This window comes from Pipra filicauda, unplaced genomic scaffold, assembly GCF_003945595.2.
Source record: "Pipra filicauda isolate LSUMZ 115617 unplaced genomic scaffold, ASM394559v2 scaffold196_size3971931_pilon, whole genome shotgun sequence".
Lineage (NCBI taxonomy): Eukaryota > Metazoa > Chordata > Aves > Passeriformes > Pipridae > Pipra > Pipra filicauda.
The window spans coordinates 608622-633719 of record NW_024104305.1 but is presented as its reverse complement, the minus strand read 5'-3'; the positions used below and the strand labels follow the sequence as shown (position 1 = coordinate 633719).

General features: G+C 34.9%; 1 protein-coding gene across 6 annotated transcripts in view; it reads left to right on the top strand.

The window, feature by feature from the left end:
• PALLD (palladin, cytoskeletal associated protein) overlaps positions 1 to 25098 on the top strand; it is a 202143-nt gene that overhangs the window by 30224 nt on the left and 146821 nt on the right. Inside the window, exon 1 of one of the 6 annotated variants that reach the window (XM_027738077.2) lies at positions 23107 to 23546. The exons of the other annotated variants lie outside the window; for them this stretch is intronic. The gene's annotated coding sequence lies outside the window, so the exon portion shown is untranslated. Of the gene's footprint in view, positions 1 to 23106; positions 23547 to 25098 lie in introns of those variants that run through there. 6 annotated transcript variants of the gene reach the window in all.

Here is a 25098-nt window from a genome sequence, read left to right as displayed (position 1 = left end):
TGCAATTATATTATGCTTCCCCTGTTTGTTGTACCAAGTGAGTTGGTTCACTTTTTTTAAAGTCTTTTTGGTGAGACCGTTGTATGAATCTATATAGAACCAAGGCAGTGGAGGGAGTGGAAGGGAAGGGGAAGTCTGTAGGTTGTTGGAGGGATTTCAAATCAGTCTTGAAACAATTTTGGTTACTGATGGACCTTTCAAAGAACTGTTATGTCTTGTACAGAAAAAGGGGTTTTCAAAAATATTTCACTATTCAAAAATTTGAATAGTGAAATATGATTTTGCTCGAGACAACTGCAAATTGTTGACCACTATTCTACCTGTGGGGGCAAAGCTATCACACAATGTTATTATACACCAAGTAACTTCTGTTTCAGAATGTGCACTTCAGTTAATAATGCTTTTGAAATGTCACTACCTGAATTTTGATAGTGATTACTTTTTGTCTCAGTGAACAACTGAACAATCACAATAACTTAAAAAGGCATGAGTAGGATCCAGTGTGGTGCGAGGAGTCAGATTCAGACACATTCGCTTCTATCAAGGCAGCCTAATCCCATCTCTTGCTTGAGTAGGATGGATGTTGCAACAGAAAGTGTCTTGGAGGAAATGTGAGATTCCTTCTTTTTTGTCAGTCCCATGCAGGAATTCTACCATGGATAGCATTGAAGAATCATCATCAGTCATGTTAATGCTGCGTGCATCTGGTTCATGATGCCAGATACTGTACTGACATCACATCATAAATTATTTCTTTGGGGGCATCCACACCTCCCTTAATTGTTTCTATCCTTTGAAGACCTGCTGATTACAGCTGCATTATCCCTTAACTTCAAAAGTCCCGACCAATTAAAAGGTTCTGGGAAGGATTTTGTGGCAGCTAAGGGTGTGGGATTTTTAGGTTTTTTTCTTTTTAAGAGAGAAATGAGCAGAAAATTAGGTGTTTTGTTTGACTGAATTAAAAAAAAAAATGCTGCCCAGTAATATATATATTATCTGCCAGTTCCTTAGGGCATATTTTGAAATTTGATACAGGGCAACCTTTGTGCTAGAGATGTGCCTTTTGCCACTCCTATGAAAATCCATCCAGAGCTGGCCAAGTTGTAACCTGCAGTTCTTTCTGGATTTATATGTGGTTCCATGATTGAGGAATTTTGCCCTAAAGCAAAGATTATGTTTTGTACTGGCTACATTCATCTCAGAACACAAACCAAGCAGCTTAAAGCCTTTACAGGGTAGTGATTTTCTATGCTCTTCATTAGGCTACAGAGATTGGGACAGTTTGAAGAGAATCTTCTGCCAGGAGTGTAGGGTGTGCTTGGGATCAGCACTGAATGACATAAGAGGCCATTATCAGGAGCTGTGAGCAAACTGGGAGCTGACCAGACAAAAGCTCTTGAAAACCAGGAAAAGTGGGAAGGAGAGAGTGCGTGGTTAAGAAGGATGGAATTATGATCCAATAAGGATAGACAGAAGGAGATGAAAAACAAAGAAAACTAAATGAGAGGTCATAATAACATTGAGCCTGTGATAAGAAAGGTGAAGTATGTGGTTTAGGGCTGCCTAGACAAAAAATTATTGATATAGAAGGGATGGGACCAGGATGAGTGTGGACAACAGCATTCAGCTGTCTCACTTGATATTTAGCAAATCAGAATTTCTCATGGTAGACTAAAACTTTCTGATGTGATTCCATGCCTTTTTGTGATGCTGTATAATAGAACTTACCTTGTTGGCTTGTTTTATGAAATACAAAATTGTTTTCAATTATAAATAGTTATTAAAGTTATAAAGTCAAGGACTCAAAATGTAGAAAACAAAGCTTCACTCAAACAGTACACTACAGTATGTAAATATGTAATCACATTTCCCCCTTCCCCCCAGTATTACTAATCAGACACATTTAAGGGTTACAATCAAGAAAAGAATTTTATAGGATTCTCTACTTTCTCTTTCTTTTTTTTCTGGAGCTGGAAAACATAGGTATTGAATGAATACTGAAAATTAAGCATGTTATTCAAAGTCAGTATTTTCAACTGCAACTGAAAGTAATAGAAATTCTGCTCTAACTACATACAGTATTATATATTCTCTGAAAAAGACCCAACTCATAAATATTTCAAATTGTATTTTTCAATCCTATTTCCAAAGCAGTGATAACACCTTTTATCTCATTGTTAATTCTGAAGAACTGTTGCTTATGAAGTATTCATGTAGAGGGAAATAAAAAGATCACAAATAAATAATTGTCTTAAAAGTAGGTAGGCATTTTATAGCGAAGAAGTCCAAATATTGTTTGATAAAGCCAAGGTTATGAAAGAGATGGAACAGGAATGGGCATGGATAAATAAAGTTAAGGACAAATAGAGGGAGAATAGGTTCCTTCAGTCTCTCAGACCTTTACGCTTGCCCTTCCTGTACCATTAGCAAATGTTGGAGAAACATGGTAACAGTCCCATCCTTTCTTCTCCTAAACACCATTATCTGCTCAGTAAATTGTCTCCAGAGTATATGTTTGCTTTTTGGTATTTCCTAACATCTGAGTGCTTAACTTCTTTGTAAGCACTTAATATACTAAGCTTGTATGCAAGGTCTTTCCCTTCCAAATATGATATTGAAAACTCAGAACCCTCAGTCATTATTCGTGAGATTAACCAAGTCAGGTTGTCAGACATGTATGTATGTCTGACAGCTGCTCCAGATGACTTTAAAAAAAATAATCATAAATTGTAAAACTACTTGAGAATGATTATTTAACTTATGGATTGAAAAGATTAAAATACTCAAAAAATTCTTTGTACCATTTGAAAAAACATGAGGAATCATTCCTCCAAATCTGCTGAAAATAAAGGCCAATAAAGATGATATGCAAATAAAAGTTTCTGTTAAATGAGTGGTTGCAAGGCAGGAGTTTGACATTCTTCAAGCACACAAGAATGACCAGTTTCACCTGTGGGGAGTATTTTATCAACACATTTTATTCAAACAATGCCCATTCTTATCAACCAGAACTAGGTTCTGTCTTGTTAATGGGACGAATTGGCAGTGACTTCTGTCTACATAGCAACCAGCAAATATTGTTCCAGCGGTCCAGAGTAGCCAGTGACAGGCAGGACACATTGGGGCAGCTTTACTCATGCCAATAACACTGCACTGCAATTCCTTCTCCTGACACCCCCTCCCCACTTCATGGATGTTTTAAGAGTATGATCTCATCGAAAAATTGTAAATGCTTGGCACTTTTATGACAGGAAAGTATTTCAAAGTGCTTATTCTTCATGGAGAATTTATGTAAGAAGCAGATTTAACTTTCTGTTATTAATGACTTAAAAATATTTAACAAAAAGCATAATTATGCTAACTTATTTTTAATTTCAGTAAGAATATGTGCATGCAGTATTTAGTGTTTTATTTAAAATAATTGTCTTTAAGACCTCTTAATGGAACTGCAACCTTTTATTGTTCATAAATAAGCAGTGACCGGGGAAAAAAAAGCTCTTCATTACCTTTGTTTATAAGCTTTTAACATCTACCACCTCTTTTAATTCTTCATTTTGTCGTTAAAATATGTAAATATAATTTCTACTACAGAAATTTTCCTTTCATTTCTCTTTAAACCCAGTATTTTTAGTAAAACTTGTAAAAACTATCCACCAGTGAATAAGATAAAGAATAGTATCTCGTAATTTTTGCATACATGTTAAGGAACCTAGATGTTAACTCGTCATTAATTATAAAAGACTGATTAAACAGAAAATGCTTCTACAGTAATGTTAAAAAAAAGAGAGAGGGCTTTGAGGTTAATAGAGAAAATACTACCTTTATTTTTATTTTTATTTTGCTTTTAAGAATAAGATTATCTTATGCTTTAAAGATAGTACTTCTGACTTGAGGAGAGAGGTGAGATGAGAGTATATGTGCCAATAGTAGTACCAAATGTCCAAAAATATCGAATGTATGAAAGTACTGTTTCTTCCTACATCTAAACTCAAATTTTAAGCAGAGGTATTTTGAATCTAAAGAGCAACCTAAAGTTTAATTTTTTTTAGCATTCAGTGTAGCTGTCTGACTTTAAATTCATGAAACAAAAGATGCCACTTTTCATACATAGGTTCAAAACAGTTGGATCATTTTTTCAAAAGTTGTATGCTGTAGATCATTTTCAATCAATACTGTGGAGATATATTTTACCAGATCTTGTATCTTGAAGTCAGAAAGAACTGTTTGAATGTGCAGTGTTCATAGAAAAATTATTCTTTATACAAATTTTTATACAAATAATTGTTGATAAAAAATAATTTCTTATTCCATAAACTGATGCATTATATGTAGAGTATGTTCTTGTTCTGATTCCTGCTGATCATGCAGATTTCATAATGATTTCAGTACGTCACGTAAAAGGATCTCTCAATATCGTTTGAAGACCAGAAAGCTCAGTGACATAATGGTTTCTGTTCATGGTCATTAAAGGTGAGCTGCAAAGTTAAATTTAAATTTGGATGAGATCTAAAACTCCAATGTCTATGTTGTCCTGCTGGCAAAGAATATTAAACAGACTTTTCAGTAAAACTTAAATGTTTTTAAGCATGGCAATATACATGCAGATTTTGCTTGAATCAAATAAATACTTCCCTTAAGTTTTACTTTTATTTGCTCTGTGGTTTTTTGCCTCTGTTGGTTCTACTCCTGAATTTAAGGTGAATTTATGTTTCCCTATCCAGAAGTCCTTTTGTTTCAGGGCTTGCCAGCATTATTATATGCTCTACGTAACAGAAGTTGTATAGATTGAAGCATTTTTGGATGATTTTAGAGAACACAAAACTGGCATAAAATTTAGGGTGTTTAAGTTCTAACATTTATGCTTAGTATTTATGACAATTCAGTCATTAGACATCAATTCTTTATCATAAGTTTCCCCATGTTGATATTGACTTTGAGGATACAAATTAATGAAATGAGTCTTTAAAGACCAGGAATATTAAGAATATATAGAAAATGAGTCAATGAGCTTCCTTGCAGGTAGAGCAAAAGCACTGGTCACAAGGCATTTTGTTCTTTCATATTCTTGCCTGAAGTAACCCTGTGAGGATCATTATGCTGAAGGCTGTTTGTACCAGAATTGCATAAGTATGGTCCCTGTAAGACAGATGTTTGAAATATCTCATGTTAAGTGACAAAACAGATTTAGTCTGTGTGGTAGCAAGATAATAAGAGCTTCCTTTCATATGAAATACGTGTCATCTTCCAGTAGTAATTCTCGACCTCTTCACTATGGCTACACAAAAATGTTATCATTATATATTGCATTTATACATGTTTGATCTTGACCCTTCCATAGAACACTTACAGTAATTCAAGCCCTAAACTTTATGGCTTCCTTTGGATCCAAAATGAATTGTGTTCTTTTAATTAACATTTATAGTCTCTGATTTCCACATCTTGATGACAGATTAGCATACCAGCAGAGTGATAAAATGAGATTAAAAGGTAGACAAACTTCTGTTTTTATTAAGCCTGGATGTTACAAAAGAAGAAAGGAATCTGATCATGGAATGTTCCTAGATTAAGGATCTTAATAACAAACTTTCATGGTATTTCTTTTAAGTTATTAACTGTTTACTTCTGTATTTGGATGTATTAAGAACTTAGATTATTGACTTATTGTGAATTGTTTTAGTTTCATAGCTACAGAAATCTCCAGTGCTATTGAAACTAAAAAAGGCAAGTGTCATTACATATTTAAATATTTCAGCTGAAGACTTCTCCTTTTTTTTTCAAATTAGCTCCAAAGCCATAAATAGGGCTTGAAGGACTGCATCATTAAAACTGAGAGTTGATTCAGCTTTTAAATGGGTAGTTATCTATTATAAATTAGGCTCAGTAGAAGCTACTAACAACTGCAGTCCTGGAAAAGATGTATGAAATTAAAAGTCCATAGTGGACAATTAGTTCTTTGGCTTTTTAATGTTGTTTTTCAATTTCTGATTGCAACTATTTGTATTATATGCAATATCATCTCAGATTACATGTTTATAATTTTGTAAACTTATGCAGCCAAACTAATTGCAGTGAATAAGATCAGCATATTTGAATTAAACTTGCCTTTTGGAACTACGGGCATTTTGATGATTTGAGCATGTATCACACTGCCATATTTGAAAATGCAGGGCAAGCAGTGTTTGAACTTGAAAGAAAGTTGGCAGATAGCTGTTATTATTCCTGTGTATTCCCTCTAGGAGTAGGAGCAGATGCTAGTGAGCTCCGATGATCTGATTCCTAGAAGGGCCTACATTCATTGGGAGAGATGAAACACAGTCTCTGTGATTTTTTTGGCCAGAAGCAGCCAAATACTGATGTTTAATATTGTGATTGTATAGGTATTTCTTGCCTCAAGGTTAGAAACAAGCAAACAAGAATGGTTTTAAACCGAGAGTAGGTTTAGATTGGGTATTAGGAAGAAATTCTTTACTGTGAGCATGGTGAGGCACAGGAACAGGTTGCCCAGAGAAGTTGTGGATGCCACAGAAAAGATGTGGAACTGCTGAAGTCCAGGTTGGACAGGGCATCTAGCAATCTGGTCTAGTAGAAGGTTCCCTTGCCCATGGCAGGGTGGTTGGAACTATGTGGTCTTTAAAAGGTCCCTTCCAACTACAATTCTATGAAAAGCCTTCCAGTGGGGAGAAGTACAAGTAAACTTATAAAATAATCTGAAATCCAGCTGACTACTAGATATTATATGGAATAGGACTGCATGTTGGGAAAATTTTTACTATAAATTCATTTTTATTCCCAATTGGAATTAGGAACCAATTTTTAATATATTTTTTTCTTTTGAAGGGACAGCAACAGAGATTCTAGCGTCCACTCTATAGGATGAAGTCTATGACCCAAGATTTCTATATTTTTAAGACCAACACTTGCTACCTCTATTGAATATTATCTATTTCCTATTTAGCTTTTTCAAAGCAGCAATGTGCACTCCATAAATACATCCCGCTTTCTTTCCAGAGGGTATTGGAAGTTCCACAGCAAGTCTCTGGGCCTGAGGGACTGCTTGAAGCTTTGCACTCAGAAAGCCATCAAGGAGGAAAGGCTGTATCAGGTTCTGTGGGAGTACAGGGAGTCAGGCATAGTGTTGATTTGGTAAGCAAGTATTGGGCAGGAGTTACTTACTTTGGCATTATGTATTAAGAGTAAACTGGATGGTCTTTGTATGGATATATGTGTAGCTTGGTCTGGTGAGTAGAGTACTTTTATAGTACAATAAATTGTCAGACTGAATATCTCTTGTATTCCTGGTCCTGCCCTTGTTAAGCTAGAAGTGTTTTCAAAACACACTGCACAGACTGGTTGGGAAACTTATCAGTCAGCAGTAATCACACCTATAGGATTTTGAAAGCAAGTTTTGTTTTCGTTTTTTGCCAATCCTACTAAGCAAAGGTCTATGCAATATAGGACTGGGACCTTCTCAAGGGGTAAGAGGTGGTAGGAGCATGGCATTATGCAGCTATGGAAATAACTTTTGAAGAGACTCATATCAAATTTTAAGATTGCTATGAAAAAAAGCATGAATAGAAATGTGTATGTAAGCACAAAAAGAAACAGCATATTAAATGTTAAAAGAATGGCCTGAAATGATAGCAAAGAACATAATTCCCAGCTGATCAAATGAAATACTGTTACTTCTATCAGACTCAAAAGGCCTGCACTTCAGTAGGTCTACAGCATTTTGTTAGTGAAAGACTGTGCATTCTGACAACTGAAGGGTGGGAACAAGGTTATAGTGTATGCTTTTTCTGTTAGCCCAAAAGGAAGAAATCTTATAACAAAAGACTTACTATAACAAAAAAAAAATAATTTTTGCTAATCAAGAAGAAACTTCAAGAAAACACAAAGACTTGATAGCCAGCATCCCTTGTTTTCCACATTGCATGTGTGATCCTGGCCAGACCACTAAACACGTTTTGCTTCTTGTAAATATGTGGATGAGTCTGTGTTAAAATCATGAGTGGATGAAATCTACAAGGAAATGATTGTGTAGGTAAAATCAAATTACCTGGAGACACCACAAATGTTATTTAATGTTCCATAAGGTTTTGTACTGAGATTTGTTATACCAATTTTCTACATATCTGCCTAAAAATTATGAGGGAAGCATTTAATTTTAGGTACACACAGTTGAGAAAAACGTACTGAAATTTCATCTCAAGAAAAATAGAAAGCTTAAAAAAGTGTTAATTTGATTCACTTCCTTCTGCAGGTATGTTCTTACAGTTAAGAAATAAAACCAAACACCTAACCGTACCACCAACTCCACATTGCATGCCCAAATCACTGTGGCCAGGGAGGGCAAATACTATACAGTTTTTAGAATAGTCACTTTTCCAAACTGTTGAGATTGAATATGTTAATAAATACAACTCACGCTACAAATCTTAACTAAGCGAATCTTGCGATCATAGAACAGGATACATGAGTTTGCCTTTCCCCAACTTTTCTCTTACGGCGATGTATCTGGTATTTCATTGAAGTATCTCACAGGCTACAGTAAGTCTCTGCAGTAATAAACTGATTTGCATATCCTGTGAATTAGTGAAGAACATATCTTACTGATAAACGTAAATACTGGTGAAGAATAGGAAGGAAAATCAATGTCAACTGGGCAGACTTGGAAAAAGCTACATTAATGTAGCTGACATCTCCAGGCCAGGCAAAATGCATTTGAAATACTGGTTTGTGTTATATTTGATTGTTTTCTTGATTTTCACTTCTGAAACTTATTACAGGAGTATTTAAAGGTATTTCTAAATCCCTCACAAACTTTTGTTTTAAGATAATTTTTCTTTTACATGGGAATGTTTTAAGTTTTATAATTTAAGGTAAGATTCTACTCAAGTAAATTTAGGAATATTCTTTCTATTCCTTCCTTGATTAAGGGAATTATATGTTTTGAATATTTGCAGTTAAATTTTGAAATAATTTAAAGCTTATCAAGCAAATACACATTTGTGAATAACCTTTGAATTCTCCAGTTTGCTAACAGAGGAAAACCAACCTTTTGTTTTAACAACTGCTGTTAAATAATTAAGGTAAAATATAGTGTGCTTATTGCATCTTCATACACATTTGATTTTGTTCTTAGGATAAACAATAACATCTATCCAAAGTGACCACCAGAAATGAAATGCAATTTGATTATACTGTAATAACTGCTTAATTACTGTGAAGTTGTGTATTGTGAATATCATGGAGTTAAGCCTAACTATTGAGATTACGATTCTGTAACCACTTCTCAGCATCTTCCTAGCCAGAACCATGTGTACCCATCATTCAAGCAAAATGAATCTGTGCAGGTGATCCCTTTGTGGGAGCTGAAGGCATAGGTCTCTTCTCTCTTGTGGACGTAGCTTACAGCTGGAGAAGGTGCCAGTCCTTCATCCTCTATCTATTTCCTCAGGGTTTAGATTTGTCTTTTTCTTTCTTTCAGGTATTCTTTGTACTTGAAGATGGTATCTAAGAGTCTCATTTTACAAAGACAGTTTACATCAGGGACAAATCACCTCACTGTGGAGATACATTTGTGGTGTAAGAACAGCAGATAATGCATGTAGCATTCTGATTTAGTGCTAAATAATTTGTTATCCAAGTCTTTTTCAGTGGTCCCATCTTTGGTTCGCTATATATTAATACCAGCAAGCCTCAGATTGCTACTCCTCCTTAAACATTAGAACACCCATTTTAAAAAGTACTTCAAGGATGCTCAAGGAAACTGTTGGTGTTTAGTCTGCTTGTTAAACTGAAACTTTTACAATATACTAATTAATACACATAGATTCCATCACCTTGTATTGGGAAAAAAAGTAATTATGTGATGTCACATTTAATGATATTATCCTTCTAGCTGATGTGGTATCAGCCTGCCTTCTCTCTGGTGATGACTGAAAACTGACAATCCAATCTCTAGAATTATCTTTGCCATTAGGTAATGTTATGTAAAGTACACATATTAGGTGGCATCTCTTAGGAAGAAAAGCTGCAAGCAGGCGTACTGTGTAGTTCAATTTTTAATTTCATCCTCCTGTGTGTGTTAGTTTGCATTCATAACTAAACTTGGTGAGAAAATTTTTACTTAAAAAAAATTGAAAATGCCAAATTATTCTTCTAGTCACTTGTAGGATACTTATAAAAGAATGTCTTCAGCAGAAAGATTCTCAACCCTTTGTAATTTTCTAATCTCCTTACAGCCTGGATTTTGTGTTCTGCTTAATATATCTGTAGACATACTGTTGTTTATACCTAATCCCTTTTTTAAATTTCACTTGACTTTCAGAGGCTTGCTGATAACATTTTGCCAGTTTGAAGTACTTAAGGTGTAACATCTTCATACCACACTGTCGTTGTCAAGCAGCAGGGCAAGGCACTACCTCAGACACCTCTCTACTGCACTCTAGTGTATATCATCTGGATATTTCCCTGCTAATAGACAGTCCTTCCAAAATTCTGATGACTTCTGGATGCCTATAGTCTTTCCTTCCCCTCTTGGTTTTTGATACAGAATGGCAAACATTAAAGCAAAATGTAGTATTCTATGTTTTGCTTCCTCCTCTGAGGGTTGCTGTACCTTGAAAGGACATTTTAGTGACTTTACTCGTGGCAATAAATGGAAATTCAAACTGCTTGCTTTCAGTTGTGTACTGATGCTTTCAGGAATTTAATGAAGTTATTCAGAATTAGTCACCTGGAAGAAGAGTTCAATATTTACCTGCCTAGCTTTGAGCTAATGTTGCCTGTACTTAGGTGCTTAAAAAGATCTGACATTTAGGCAGCTTATTTTTGCACTTCTTTGACTAGGGAATGAAGCCAACTATGCTATGATATGCTTTGCAGTGACATTGAGCTGAGATATCCAGAACATTTGCATGAGAATCCATATTACAAAAAGGGTGCAAAATCTAAAGAAAAGTAACTTCTGAAGGAGATAGCTTTATGTGTACCCAGTCTGTGTCAATCATGCAGCCTCCTTTGTATGTAATCAAAGTCTGTCTAGAATACAAATAGCTGTTAAAAAAGTAAACTAAATCCAAATTAAACCTATTTTTTTCTCTAGTTAACACCTCAGAACATAAATTTCTGTGTTCTAACTAATTATTTTTTTCAGGCAGCAAAAAGCAGTATAGAGAAGCAAGGTCTTGAACCTCTGACTTTGTGATATGAGTTTAATAATGGATGTGAACTATTTATCTTACCCATTGGTTGGCATCTGTTCTTGTTTTTCTATTCTTCTCTGATTTGATGAATATGGAAAGGAACACAGAAAAGTATCCTTGGTTTTGAATGCATATTTACATGGAAGGTCTGCAATATCTTAGTACACAGATAATGTAATACTTGTGAAATTGAGACTGTGCAATTTGAGGTGCCTTACACAAATCATATTATGAGCTCTAAGTAGTTTAAAGTCTTTATAGTCTTGTTCAGTACTTCAGTTGTACAAGTAGCAACTCTCATAATTTTTATTCAATGTCATATGTTGAAATGCATACACTTTAATATAAATGTTTTTATATACATACTAGCAATTTTAACTAAAATATTGTTCATGCTTGTGGGTATTGACCTGCTTGCCCCTTAAATTAGAATATTATTTCACATCCCCAGTAACTTGTATTAGGAGCACCATTGAGTTGAGTCTCCTTCTCATTCAGCAGCTTGTTACTCTTCTAAAGAACGGTAAAATAAGAGGGAATACAAAGTGGTTGTTTATGAACCATCTAGGTCTGGCCGGGCTCACCCCCTCTTCCCAGACTAGAAGGGTAAGTGCAGTTCAGCAAGATACATGCTTAACTTAGATTTAGAAATGCCCAGGTTTCCTTCCAAAGACACTTCTGTTGAAAGTTACTATGCAAGATCTTCTACAGACAGCTGCCTTTTGGAACTGAAAAGCTTTTGATGTAAAGCTGGTGGCAAAGACAGACTTAACTCAACTTACATGGTTTTTTGGTTACTTTCAAAGTGGGTAAACTGCCTATAGAAAATGGAGTAGTATTACCTAACAAGCTTTGATTTCTTTGTAAGGCTAGAGCATAGCAGTATCTTTCTGCCTCTACCAAGTCAAGGGCCCCAGTGTTTGTAATTGCGTAAATATATAAGCAAGTAAATGTGAATTTATTTCTATTCCCCACATTCATGGATCACTGCAACAAGTAGTGAGATATCAACATTAATATCTATGACAGGAGTAGTAAAGGGCAAAGAGAAGGAAAAAGACTGATATATTTTGCATGAATTTACAACATACATAAAATAAAATGTCTTCCACTTTACATCAGAAACTGTTGCTCTCAGTGGTATCCAAAGGGAAGGCTGTGAATAAACTTTGGCAAACAGAGATGCTTTGCCCATGTCCTGGGAGCTCTGACTGGCATGTGGCAATGGGATGTTACTTCTGGCATTGAGTGGGCTTGATCCTCTGCTGAGTCCCTGGCATACCAATTTGTGTAGCAAAGATCTGTGAAGACATCAAGAACTTGGCAGCATTATCTATATCTTAACAATACAACAAGCCTTGATTTGCCAACAGGTATTGCATGAGTTCATTCACTGAAGGCAAAAACAAAAGCCAGCTTTTCAGTGAGAGGGGAAAGAGAACTTCTTGCCAGCTGCATTACTCATTAGTTCTCTCAGCTTAGCTTAACCCTTTTGTGCACAGTGAAGCTGTGAGAGAGCAAGGAGAGTTTGAATGCTTTGTGGATGCTTTCTGCATTTGTTCATCAGCTGCTATAGAGCAGCTGGCCATGCTGCAAGAGTGAAACTCTAAGAATGTGTTTCCAGATCTGCTTGGGCAGTTTGCCCTCCAGTTTGTGAGGCTGTTGTTGAAGGTATGCAAAGATCACAAATACTGCTCTGGAGAGCAGCAGGATATCTGGTTAAGAAATTTGTGATTGTGTGTGCATGGAGTATCCATTTTTCACCATAAATCCTATTTGTCATGCAATTAGCTCAGAGCTTGCATAGCAAAATGATGTAGAAAATGATCAGGTTCTACCACGAAATACACAGTCTTTTTGCTTTTATTTCTGTATACTTGTTGCTGGTGCTCATACCATACTGAAATATTTTTGTATATGAACAGAGTGCAACTACCTTGTTAAATAATATTGGTCTGAAGGACAACAACATATTGATAGCATTTCATCTCCAAATGCAAGCTGAAGTGATGTTAAGTCTGTAGGACAGACACTTGAAAAGCAGACTGTGGCCTCCTGTATGGTAGGCTTCTTGCTCTGGCTGCCAGTAGTGCTGTAACTTGCTCTGTCTGTCTACCAGGGCTGCGGAGCAATGGTTAGGTCGACAGCATTATCTATGATTCATTTAAGCTTACTCAAGTGAGAAAGAACTTTGCTGAGAGTTGATTTAGACAGGCAAGAAGGCCTCCGGGCTCTGTTTTGAAGGGCTATACCCTCTTTTACGAAGAGGGCTCAGGGGGAAGAGTGGAGGTAAAATATGTGCTTCAGGCATAGTGCGCTACAGGAAAAGCATCTCAGCTTTTCCTGTCTAATGATCTCTTGCTTAGCCATTTCTATAGCTATGACTTATCTATAAGAAGTCACCTTCTCTGGATAATGTCCACATTTAAATGCTTCTGTTCAAAAAGCACTTCTGATGGACTGTGTACCTTAATTGCCCAAACACGTGTACATTACAATTTCACCTAATCTTTTCCAGGTATCCTGAAACTTCCTTCTCTGCAAAACTTTGTAAATTCAGCTTTTTCATAGCAATACTTTACATGGAATAAAGTTAGGAAAGCTTATCTCTCAAAAATATAAAAACTGTAACAAAGACTGCTCCTCTTTGATTTTGTTTGCGGCAGTGTTCCTTTTTTTACTAATTTTGTTTGTTGTTCTTGTTAAAAGAACACATTGTTGAAAGAAACGTTTAACAAAGGTTTTTTCTAAAATAAGAAACCAGAAGGGCTTCCTTGTTGGTGCAAATCATTATGGAAAATTATTGTTTTGTTTGCCCAGCTGCCTGTTGAATTACCTTGTATGTACTGGCGTACAAGTATCAATGTCAACACAGCACAGAATTTTTGGTAACAAAGGGACATAGAAGGTGTTGCAAGGTTTGAGGGTTGACACTGATGCTCTTGTGAGGAGGAGAAAGTGATTTGTGTGACACAGCATTGTAACGTATTATGATGGTGAAAATATGAATTGTGTAAGAAATCATCCCTGAAGAATAGCCGGAGTTTTATTGCTTGTAAAATTAAAAAGTTGTATGGATTAGGTTGATTGGATAGAGGTAGGAAATCACTTCTTGAATTGGCCCAAACTAACTGGAAATGTTGCCTATTGCAAAGGGGCATAAACTTCACCTTTGAGGGGTCTGAAAAAAAGAAATCTCTAACCAGAATGATTTAATAAATAGTCTGATTTTCTAAAACAGATTAATATTTTAAAAAATTCAAAAATAAGGTTTTAATAAACAGAACCCGCTGGGTATTGATTGGTAACATAAAACATCTGAGGGACTATAGAAAGAAACTTAATTTAAAAATACCATTAAAGACCACAAAAAAAAAATCTTGGGTACAGCTTTGGTTACTATTGGCTACTATCAAATCCATGTAGCGCTGTATGTCAAGTATGATTTTTCTGTTTTGGTTTGTTTTGGTTTGGTTTTTTATTTTTATTTTTATTTTTATTTTTATTTTTATTTTTATTTTTATTTTTATTTTTATTTTTATTTTTTAATTTATCTGTGATTTCATTTCCTGAACTTATTTTCCTCTGAACTCAAGAATAGAAATATGTGGTTTACCTCAAGTTACTTTTGAAGAATTACTGCTGCATGGTTAATCCATCTGAATAGCATTTTTAAGATTTTTTTCAAATCTTGAAAGGGGATTTGTACCAGAAGTAGGTGAAGCAGGCAGCCTGGTAAAACTCAGCCTTCACTCCATAGATATCCAAACAGCCAAAGCAAGCTTGATTCTATATAAAAAGAATTGATTGATGTTCAAGTGAGGCCAGTTCCAGGCAATGCATAAACTGGGATCTCCTTATAGTCCAGTCAGCAGTCTCTGCTAGGTGATCTATTGGGAGGTTTTCCCCCACCTGACTCAATCCTCAGTGTTAGTGCCAAAATATCTTTTCTGGAAATCATCCTTCAAGAAATTGCATAGTTTGTTTTAAAAAAATGTATGTATTGATTCTAAAGTGAATATGCAAAGAATGAGATTTTATTTTTAAAAATTTTCAAGAATAAGGTATACTTCTGGCAATTATTTAAATTTGCTTTAATTTCTTTTTTTGCTGATAACAATACTGGCTTTATGACAAATGTTAATTCCTAAGTTATTTCTAGTCCTTATTCACTAAATCTAAATGTCATTTCTGGGTCTTGTTTCTTTGATATGGAAAATATTTTAACATTTTAATATATAGTATCTCTCAAAATTTAATGTTACAAAAGTTTGAGAAGGAAAAATTTTGACCACCTTTGTAACTTGCTTTTAAAAGGAAACACCAATAGTGGTAGAAATTCTCTTTTTACGTAAATAGACATACATATTGTTTTTCCCTTAGCAGTTGGGCATGTTTTTTGACTTATTTAGATTCTACTCTTGTTTAACATAAAGCATTTTTACAAACAATTTACATGTCCTGTTAATAGTAAACCAAAGAATCATAAGGGGCTTTTGAAAGCAAAGTCTTGGTATTATGACTGAAAGAACTTCTTGTGTACTGATTAATTTGACATCAGAACCCAATAGAAGGGTTTATTTCTTCCATTTATCTGCTTTCGTTCTGAGAATTTATAAATGCTGGCTAACCATCAACTCTTTTGCACACTTCTGCTGCTTAGTAAACACATCTTGAAAAAAATGAAGCATTTTTCACTTGGCCTAAACTAATCACTGTTTCATTAAAAGGAGGTTGTTCTTCCCATTTAAAAGCTTTGTGGTTGTTTGTTCTCAATGTGCTGTTTGCTGAGAATAGAAGAATTTATTGTATAGTGAGAAGGGCAGAATGGTTATAGTTTTGCATGGGTTTGCTGTAAATAATGCAACTTACTTTTTAATAGCTGTTATGTGAATTTCAGGGTTGCCTTGCTGTCAGTTAAAACAGTTTATCACAGTTCAAGAACTGAACCTTTAGGACAGGCGAAAAAATAGGGGGTTTCCTTCCCTGCTTTAGCTACACTTTATTTAGTTCTATTTTTTACAACATGCTTTTTGTGTCAATGTTAAATATACTTCTATTTAAATGGAAATGCAGCAGTTTCTGGATTACTTCATTTAATACTCCTTTCACTAATAGAGGGTGCAGAAATGTATTCTTTGAAGGCTCATCTAGAATGGGATAAAATGATTACTATACTTTTGGAAAGAACCGTGGTTTTAAAAATAAAACAACAAAAAAACCACCCCACCTTTGGAATATGAGATGTGGTGGGTGGAAGGGTTTGGACCCCACAGACCTCTTGCTATATTGCTACATTTTATTATTAAACTCCTGATAGTTACTAGATCATAACACAAGAATTTTGGCATTGCTTATATTAAAAAAAAAAAAAAGAAACAAACATGAACTAAGCTAAGAACTAATATAAATAATTCTCCTTCACAGTCTTTGTTCTTCAAAGATTTTTAGAACTGCAACAGAAGTAAGGAAAAAATGAAGGAGTATATTGTAGAAGATTTAGTGATCTTTTTTTTAAATCAAGGAAACCACCTTCTTTAAGTTTAAACTCAAAGAAAAATTTTATGATCTTCTTCTGATTTTGACTTCTTGTTTCTCTGATAAAATAGATTTGGTGGTCCGGTGGCAGCAGCATCATCTGCTGACACCAGTTGGCATAGAGAAGGATGTACTGGTAATGCTGGAAGCCTTATTTTAAGAACTAATAACAGCTGCTCGGCTTTTACAGAACACAAGAATCGTGTTGGTATTGCAATCTGGTCTCTTGTCCCAACCTTTTGCCTTGTCATCTTGGAAAGACAGACTGCTAAATGCCTGTGGTTCCAGTTCCTTTAGTAATGTGACCATGGATGTTCTGTATTGTGTTCAAGCAGTATTTTTTTTCTGATGTCCTTCATAGATTTTCTGTAGTAAATAGTATGAGATAATGGCAGGAAATAAAATCATGGGGGAAAAAAGAGACAGAATAGAAACAGAATTTGTGAATATTCACACTGAAAATTATATTACAAGTGATGCCTTAAGCCCCTATTAGTATTTATATTTCTAATTTTTGTAGGCTTTATAAGTTTTATAAGTAGTAGAAATAGACTCTAAAAGCAGCAATCCTCACTCCCTTTCCCTGTAATACAAGTAGTTTACACATTCCTTAACCCTCTTACCCCATTCTATGCTCCCTATATCAAATCTACCCCTGAATTCAGTGGCAATGTTTAGTCTCCTGTCAAGGCAAGGCCTAGGCTGTTTAGAGAAGAGCCATATCAAGGCCTGAATAACAAAACGGAGTCAGGAATTAGGTGACTATGTACTGTTTGTGCTCTGAAGATGATGAAGATGGGGAAGAGGTGGTCCCAAAAAGCCCCCAGATCCAATTCTCAGAGGGTGGACCCAGGGTGGTCCAGAGCAAAGGCTACAGGGTGGACACACATGGGATTGGACAGATAATATTATAAAATGTAACATCTCGGGCACAGCTGCGCGCGTGTCTTGTAACATCTATTGCCTTGGCACAATTAAACCCTTTCCTTATCTCACCCCTAATTTACTGCTCCGAATTTTTTTTTCTTTAGCACCAGCCAAGCAGGCATCACAAGAGTTGAAACAATTTTTAGGTGTAGCTCATTATTTGCAACCAAAGCTGATATCTTTTTCTAACTCTATATTGGATTTATAATTTTTTATGAGAGAAGGAATGTAATTCTCTCTAATATCTTTTAAAGTATTCATTTAGTTCTGAAGATCTTCGATTCTGAATGAGCATATATGCCTTATCAAGAAAGATGTACTTGGATTTTTACTTTCTGACAGAATATAATGGAGAACCGTTACCCATTTCTACACTCTAGGTTTGTATTTTCTCTCAATATGAGAATGAAGGTGAACTAAAACTGCAGATAAATAGATGCATCAGAGAAAGCATAAGATTCTCATATTCAATAGCAATTAGAAGAATAATTCCCACGAGCTATAACCTCAGGCAGAATATCCTCAGTGTATGAATCATATGGACAATGCATGTATTAAATAAGTAGATGAGTTGAGTTTTAGAAATGTTTGGTTCCTTCATCTCCACCCTACAATTATCACAGTTCATGCACCCTTTTAAGGTGCTTTTACATTTAATCACTCAGTAATTAAAATGGAATCTATTTCAGCACTGATTATTATATACTTAACCTGAGATTACAATGGATTCAATAAATAAACAAAAGAAGTAGCTGATTCTTTAAGTTTCTGAATAAATACTTCAGCCATTTGACTTGTTTGGGCTTAGGATGCCTGCATGTGTTTCCCCTCAATGTAAAAAAAATTCCATTGAAATCAGATGTAGCTGATTTGGCAAGTAATGGTTAATAAGACTGTTCTTGGGCTTTTTGGTCTCTGGGGAATTCTTGTTGCTATTTGAATGACAGATGTATACTCTACAAGGTTCCTACATTCTTCTCTTGCTCTGAAATATCATTTATGTGGTTTGACTGACTTTCAGGCCTAAGTAGAGATGAGTAGGATTTTTATTTGTATAATTGTAACAAATATGTATTTCTATCAGTTTGTTATGATTCAACTATAAAACATTTGGAAAGCCAAACTCGTCTGTACGTATACTGCCAGTATGATATAGATACTAATCTTGATAGCATTTTGTTGGAGGCTGTAGCTTGTAGATACCATTCATTTTACCAGTTATTGACTTTTGATTTTGATTCTTTTGATTTCTTTGAAACTTCAGTTTAGGCATGATATTAATTCTGACCTTGAATTGTCTTATTCTGAGATATCTGAATACATCCCTTTTTATACACAGCTTATGCAGTTGTTTCTAATACCTTGTTCTTCTGCATCTCTACTGCATATATATAAGTGAATTAACAATGTTTGTAAATAGAAACACTGGAGAACCCAAAGACAGAATTCTGTATATTCTCTTGTCTTTAAAATAAGAAAGTTTTTGTGTAAAGAAAGCATTATGAAAACTTTATTTTCCTCTTATTTAGATAATATTTTCTGTAAAAGTTTATTCAAAAAATGTGGGGAAGGAGGGTAGTTCTATTTCTCTTAAATAAATATTGACTTACACTATACCTCTGTGACAAAAAAAAAAGGATTTGAAACTATACAGTAAATCTCGCTTTCAAAAATGTCTCAATGCTCTTTAGGCCCTTCAGAGAATGAAATTTCAATATTAAATAATTTCAGAACATGCAAATACTTCGCACATTATCTTTACAGAGTAAAAGTTCCTCTCTAACCCTATGCCACAGAAATACTTTCACTTTTTAAAAGAACACAGATCTTTAGGAGAGAGCAAAGGAGATGGGGAACAATCATGCTTTGGGTCAGTAGTCGCAGAAACCATGGAAAGGCTGTATGGATAAAAAAAGCAAAACCTTTAAATGTTTCATAATCAAAGATAAATTTGGCATGAGTCATCATTTAAACAATTTAGGTATGTAGATACCAAAAGGAAAATATTTAAATTAGGAAAATACAGACTGTCTGACCTCAGTCTTCTACCTTTTTGCATTTTTCACCAGTTTTGTTTCTTTTATTAGATTATAGCCCTTGTCTTGCAAGTATTCCCTGCATCCAAACACTGTGACCTTTATTGCTGAATGCCAAATTTACTTTGGCTATATTGGAAACACATTGCTGTGTACAAAATACAAGACACTGAAATTGTTAAATGGCCCAGTTTACCAGAACTTTTGTCCAGTAAAGGCTCAAAAGAAGAGAGTAAAATTTGGTTTTTTCCTCTTAATACATGATTATTATTGTATTATGCTATTATTCTTAGAAGACTGAAAAAATGAAATATAATGGCTTTTTGATGCAAGTAGTCCGGGAGGGTCCGCCATAACCTCTCTGAATGGACCTTACAATATAGTAATATGAGAAAATCTTGACTTTTAGAAGCTACTAGCAGTAGCTCTGACATTGTTTAGAACACTGTGATCACCCTTAAGGACTCTTTTAAATCTGCGTTAATTTTTGCTGATTATAATTTCTGATGTATTATCTAATGCTTCAGAAATTACTATATCCATCAATCAATTTATGATGGCTATATCTTAACAGTCAAAGCATTATGAACACAAACTGTCATTTCTGTATGTAATAAGGATGATATTTCAATGAAAGAATTTGTAATAAATATATTTTCTTTATAATATTTTCTTCATATTTGCTTTATAATTATGTATATATGGTAATGTATATATTTTCTTTTTCTTCCTTCCTTATTTAGAAATGAGAATCGTTGGAAAACAAGCTGAATTTTGATTGATGTTCATTTGAAACTTGCAACTGAACTGTTCACAGGCAGAAAATAAGACATATTACTTGGAGCAGATCAGCTGCAAATTAGCAAATATACAGTTGTAAGTTTCCTAAATGCTGTAGAGTTTCTTTATATTTGAGGTAAATGACAACACTATTAGTGTAGTAATTGTTTATGCAACTGAGGCCCCTGAAAAATTCAATCTTTTAGTTCACTAATTACACAATAACAAGTAATTCCAGGGGTTTTGTGTATTTTTTTTCTTTGTGTTGCATGTGTTCCATCTATGTAGACAACAGAGAATAACAAGAATGTAGTGTCTACGCTAGTAATGATTCATTTGATGGATTAATATTGTGGAGTATCAGCTACTGAAACACTCAATGTTAATTTGTCATATAAGGTTGGAATTTTTGGTTGTCTGGATTTCAAATTCTCCTGAAAACAGCATTGCAGTTTTGGGTCTGGTTATGATAACAATGCTCAGACAGGAAAAGAGGTGACAGCTCCCCATAACGTTTTTGTTTGCTTCCTTTTTTTGTCTTTATGTTTTATAACTTTACTGAATTCATATTCCGTCAGGCCTCTGCTTTTCCATAACAGCAAAACAAATTCAAGTGTCTAGACTAAATTGGGTTTTGGACTAACCTCTCTCATCTGGAGACTCAATTGCATAGGGAACTAGACATGGGCTTATTGTTATCCATTCAAAGCGTTTGTTTTTCAGGTTAGAACTATAGTTAGCCAAGTCAGCAAATTTAATGCAGCTGATGTGCAAGATAGGATAAGGTGTGGACTAAAGGCTCTCAGGTAATCTTATCTGTTCTTGGACTTTCCTTGTATGTGAAATTTTTCAGGTTAAATTTTGGCTGGCAAACTTCAACACAGCAAAGGAAGACAAACTTTGTAATGCTACCAAGTACCCACAGAAGAGTACATTGCGGTAGGACTCAGTGAACATCCTGATAAAGAACTTGGATTTACTGTAACTTTTATAGCCTTATAATATATTGAAATTCAGTCTCTAGTGAATATGCAGGAAGGCAAACTTAAATCAACATAACTTCCTTACATTCCAGATGGTTTCTATGGGCTTCTGAGATTTACCTTCACATAGAGTGTATTTGTAGTTTTAAAATTTATCATAAAATTATTTTGCTACTAGTTTTGGAAAAACGCTGTAATTTCTTTAATGTAATAGGAATGAAGGAAAATGTATTATATCTGTTCTATTAAACTTAAGCTCCTATCCAAAACTTCATTATTTTTACTAAAGAATAAAAAAAGGGTAGATCCAGAAGTACAGATGCTGGATATGGAAATCATAGGCCTGAACTGTACTGTCTCCCTCTTCGAGGAACAAAGTCTTGTGTAAACAGGAGGCTGCTTCATGCTGTCATTGTTGAAACCTGCACACTGGAGTCTATTTTCTAACTAGTTTCTTCCTTCTTTCCCACTTTTATTTCGATTGTGCAGATTCGTATTTCAAAACCATTCATAGTGGAATTTGACCAGTTTTGTTCTAAAATACCCAGCACCATATCAGATACCTCAAAATCATGGGCTAAGCTATTCTGCATGAGATTAAATGGAATCCAAAATTGCTTTGACCTTTCTTTATATTGTTATGTTTAAATTAAATCTTAATTAAACTCTTCACAGAGAGTAGCATGATAAAAGCATAACTTGTATTATGTTATCTTGTAATGTTTTGAAGGCAGTTCCATAAGACTGAAACCCTACTAGAAAAAGTAAAGATTCTCCGTAACGTTAGCTGATCATAGAGACTGCTTCTGGGCTTATAAGTGGTTTTAGAGGTCCTCAAATTGATTTGATGGAGACTTGATTAAATACAAGTACTAAAAAAAAAATATTTGGGCTATCATTAGTGAATTATTATTTTCCTTAAATTTGTTGCTTATTTATTAATGACAATTTTAAAGATTTTTTAAAAGCTCACAATTATTAAAATCAATATTCTAAGGCTTTTAACAGAAAAAGAAAATTCACAATTTTTACATTAAAGCTTTCTGATTATCCAGGAAGGAATTTAATTTCTTTTATTTTTTATGTGGGGTTTTCTTCTTTGTGCTGTGTTTATAGGTGTTGATTTTCATTTTGACAGAGAATACTGTTCTGTATGTGGAATCTGGTTTTAAAAATTTCTGAAGAATCATGGCACAGTTAAACTATATAAAGATTTTTATATCCCCATTTCTGGATTATATTGTAAACTTGCAACATTTGCTATTTTGAAAATCAACACTAAGCAGTATCTGGAAATACTTAGGACTGTAATTTAGGAACTTCTGGACAGGCAAATGTGACACTTTATTATGGCATATAGTAAACTTCATTAGTAGTTTCTGTTTTTTCTCTCCAGTTTGCAAACAAATGCACACAGTGTGAAATGCATGCTGGCTGCAGTATTATGAAGTAGATCACTACTAAATCATGTGTTTCGTGACGTGTTCTTGTAAGTGTAGAGCTCCCCAGTTACAATTTAATAGTGCAATCATATGAACTGCAAGTCAATGGAATTTTTTCCCTACCTACTCTTGAGATCAAAATCTTAGGGCAGAGACACTCTCAGTACATGCGATAAGAGGAGAGAGAATGAGGGGAGACGGCTTACTACATGACTTCCTTCATGTTATTTTTGGATATGACTAGCATTCCTCCTCTTACACACACCCTCTTTTTCCCCAGCCCCCATCTCTTACATGCATTACAAGCTCATGCAAACACTCTCACGTACTCTGCAGCAAAAGCAAGAGCAACAGTTGGACTGAAGCCAGAGGACTTAAACTCCGCTTCCTCATTGCCAACAGGCTTTGTTCTTTGGAATCAGTCAGAACTAGGGAGAACGTCTTCATTGCCGATCGTGGTGGTTGGAATCTGGCAGTTCAGCTGTCTATTAAATTTTTCTGTGCTCCTCTGCGAACTAGACCGAATTTAGAGCAGCAAAGCTAAGAGCTGGGGCTGGTCAAGAAATAAAGGACCCAGAGACCATCAACTATCAGCCTGTTTGCGGGGGGTGGGGGTCCCTCTGTTCCACAACGGTAAGTGCCAGCATTAAATATGTATAAAAATGCAAGAAACTATAAGGTGCTTTAGCTTACTACAATAGAGGAGGGGAAAAAAGTACATGAGTGAATCATACAGTGTGTGCTATTACAGTGGTCTTGGAACAGAGCCTAGCAGTAAAATGTTCCTCATTTCTCCCTTTCCAAAAAGCTCTATCAGAATGTATCTATTTTAGCAAAATTCCTATGTGTCTGTACAATTTTGGAAAGCTTTCCAAATGGCTTTGTTATTGTTTTTTCTGCAAACCTGTTTTGTTTTGAACCATGTATAGTATAGAGTAACTTTAACTAGCAGAGTAACTCATTTTTGAACCTGGGAAGTAAAGATTTTCCATCACAAAGGATATGAGTAGAACTAAAGTTCAAGAGGATGGTGGAGTGAAAAGGGATGAGATGCTTCCTAAGATCAGTTAGTTTATAGGCACCCAAAATAGACTTGTTTTAAATGATTGGCATTCATTCAGAGCACATCCCCCTCCCCCTTCCTCTCCCCGGTGTTGAGAGCAAAGTGAATCTCTTTTTAAAAAGAAAAAGCTTTGACAGTCTACTGTTTTAGGGCATGCAATCGAAAGCTAATGTAGCTAGTGTAAAAGAGTGTAGGCTTGGATAAATGACTCTGAGAGACAACAGGAATTACAAAAATAAACTTGGTTTTCTTTCAATAAGCAAAATTATTTAGCTGTTCTTGCTTTCTGAAAGTGTTAAGACTGCTGCCTTTTAAGTTTATTAGCAAAATGTATTGCTGTTACAAAGACCCTTTTTTTCATCTCCCTGTATTGTCTTTAGGAAAAGTTTTATAATAATCAGAAGGGAGGCAGGTTAATCCAAATAACTTGCTTTCAGAAATGCCATCTAGCTGTCAAAGGAAGTTCACTACAGGGACCAATTTATTTCAAAGCTACTGATAAGCCCTGCTATCAGCATGCTATTATGTCTTGCTAGGTGGGTTATCTTAATAAAGTAATAAATAAGAAACTCCTGAAATCTAAAAGTTCAACTGCATAATAAATTTGACAAAGGGGGAAAGACCAGCTGATTGAACGTACTTATGTACTTTAAAAACAAAAACAAGTACACAAGCAAACCTTACTGGGACAATAGATCTGAAAAGGAAAAAATTTCCTTTCTCCTTCCTTTAATTCTGCCTCCATCATTTACTTCAAGTAGTTATTCAATTTTATTTTTTTTTGACAAGGTGAATGGTCCCTTCCTCCTACCCACTTACTAACTGCTAGTGATTAGGGACTTGTGAAGGTGAACCTAGTCACGTGAAAAATATGCTGAATGAGCAAATGGGTGATTGTGCAAAGTATAGCAGTCACAGTCGATTAACTGTTTGTTTGAGGTCTGTATGTTTGTTTTTTCTAATTCAGAAACTCGAAACCAAAGCTCTGTCATTCTGACTTTCACCCTTCATTTGGAAGAATACTCTGCTTGGTGTGGTAGTTGTTAAAAATGTTCCGCTAAATTACGTTGCTATGGAATGACTGAGAAACAGTACTCAGCAGCATAGTGTGCAATAAGTTAG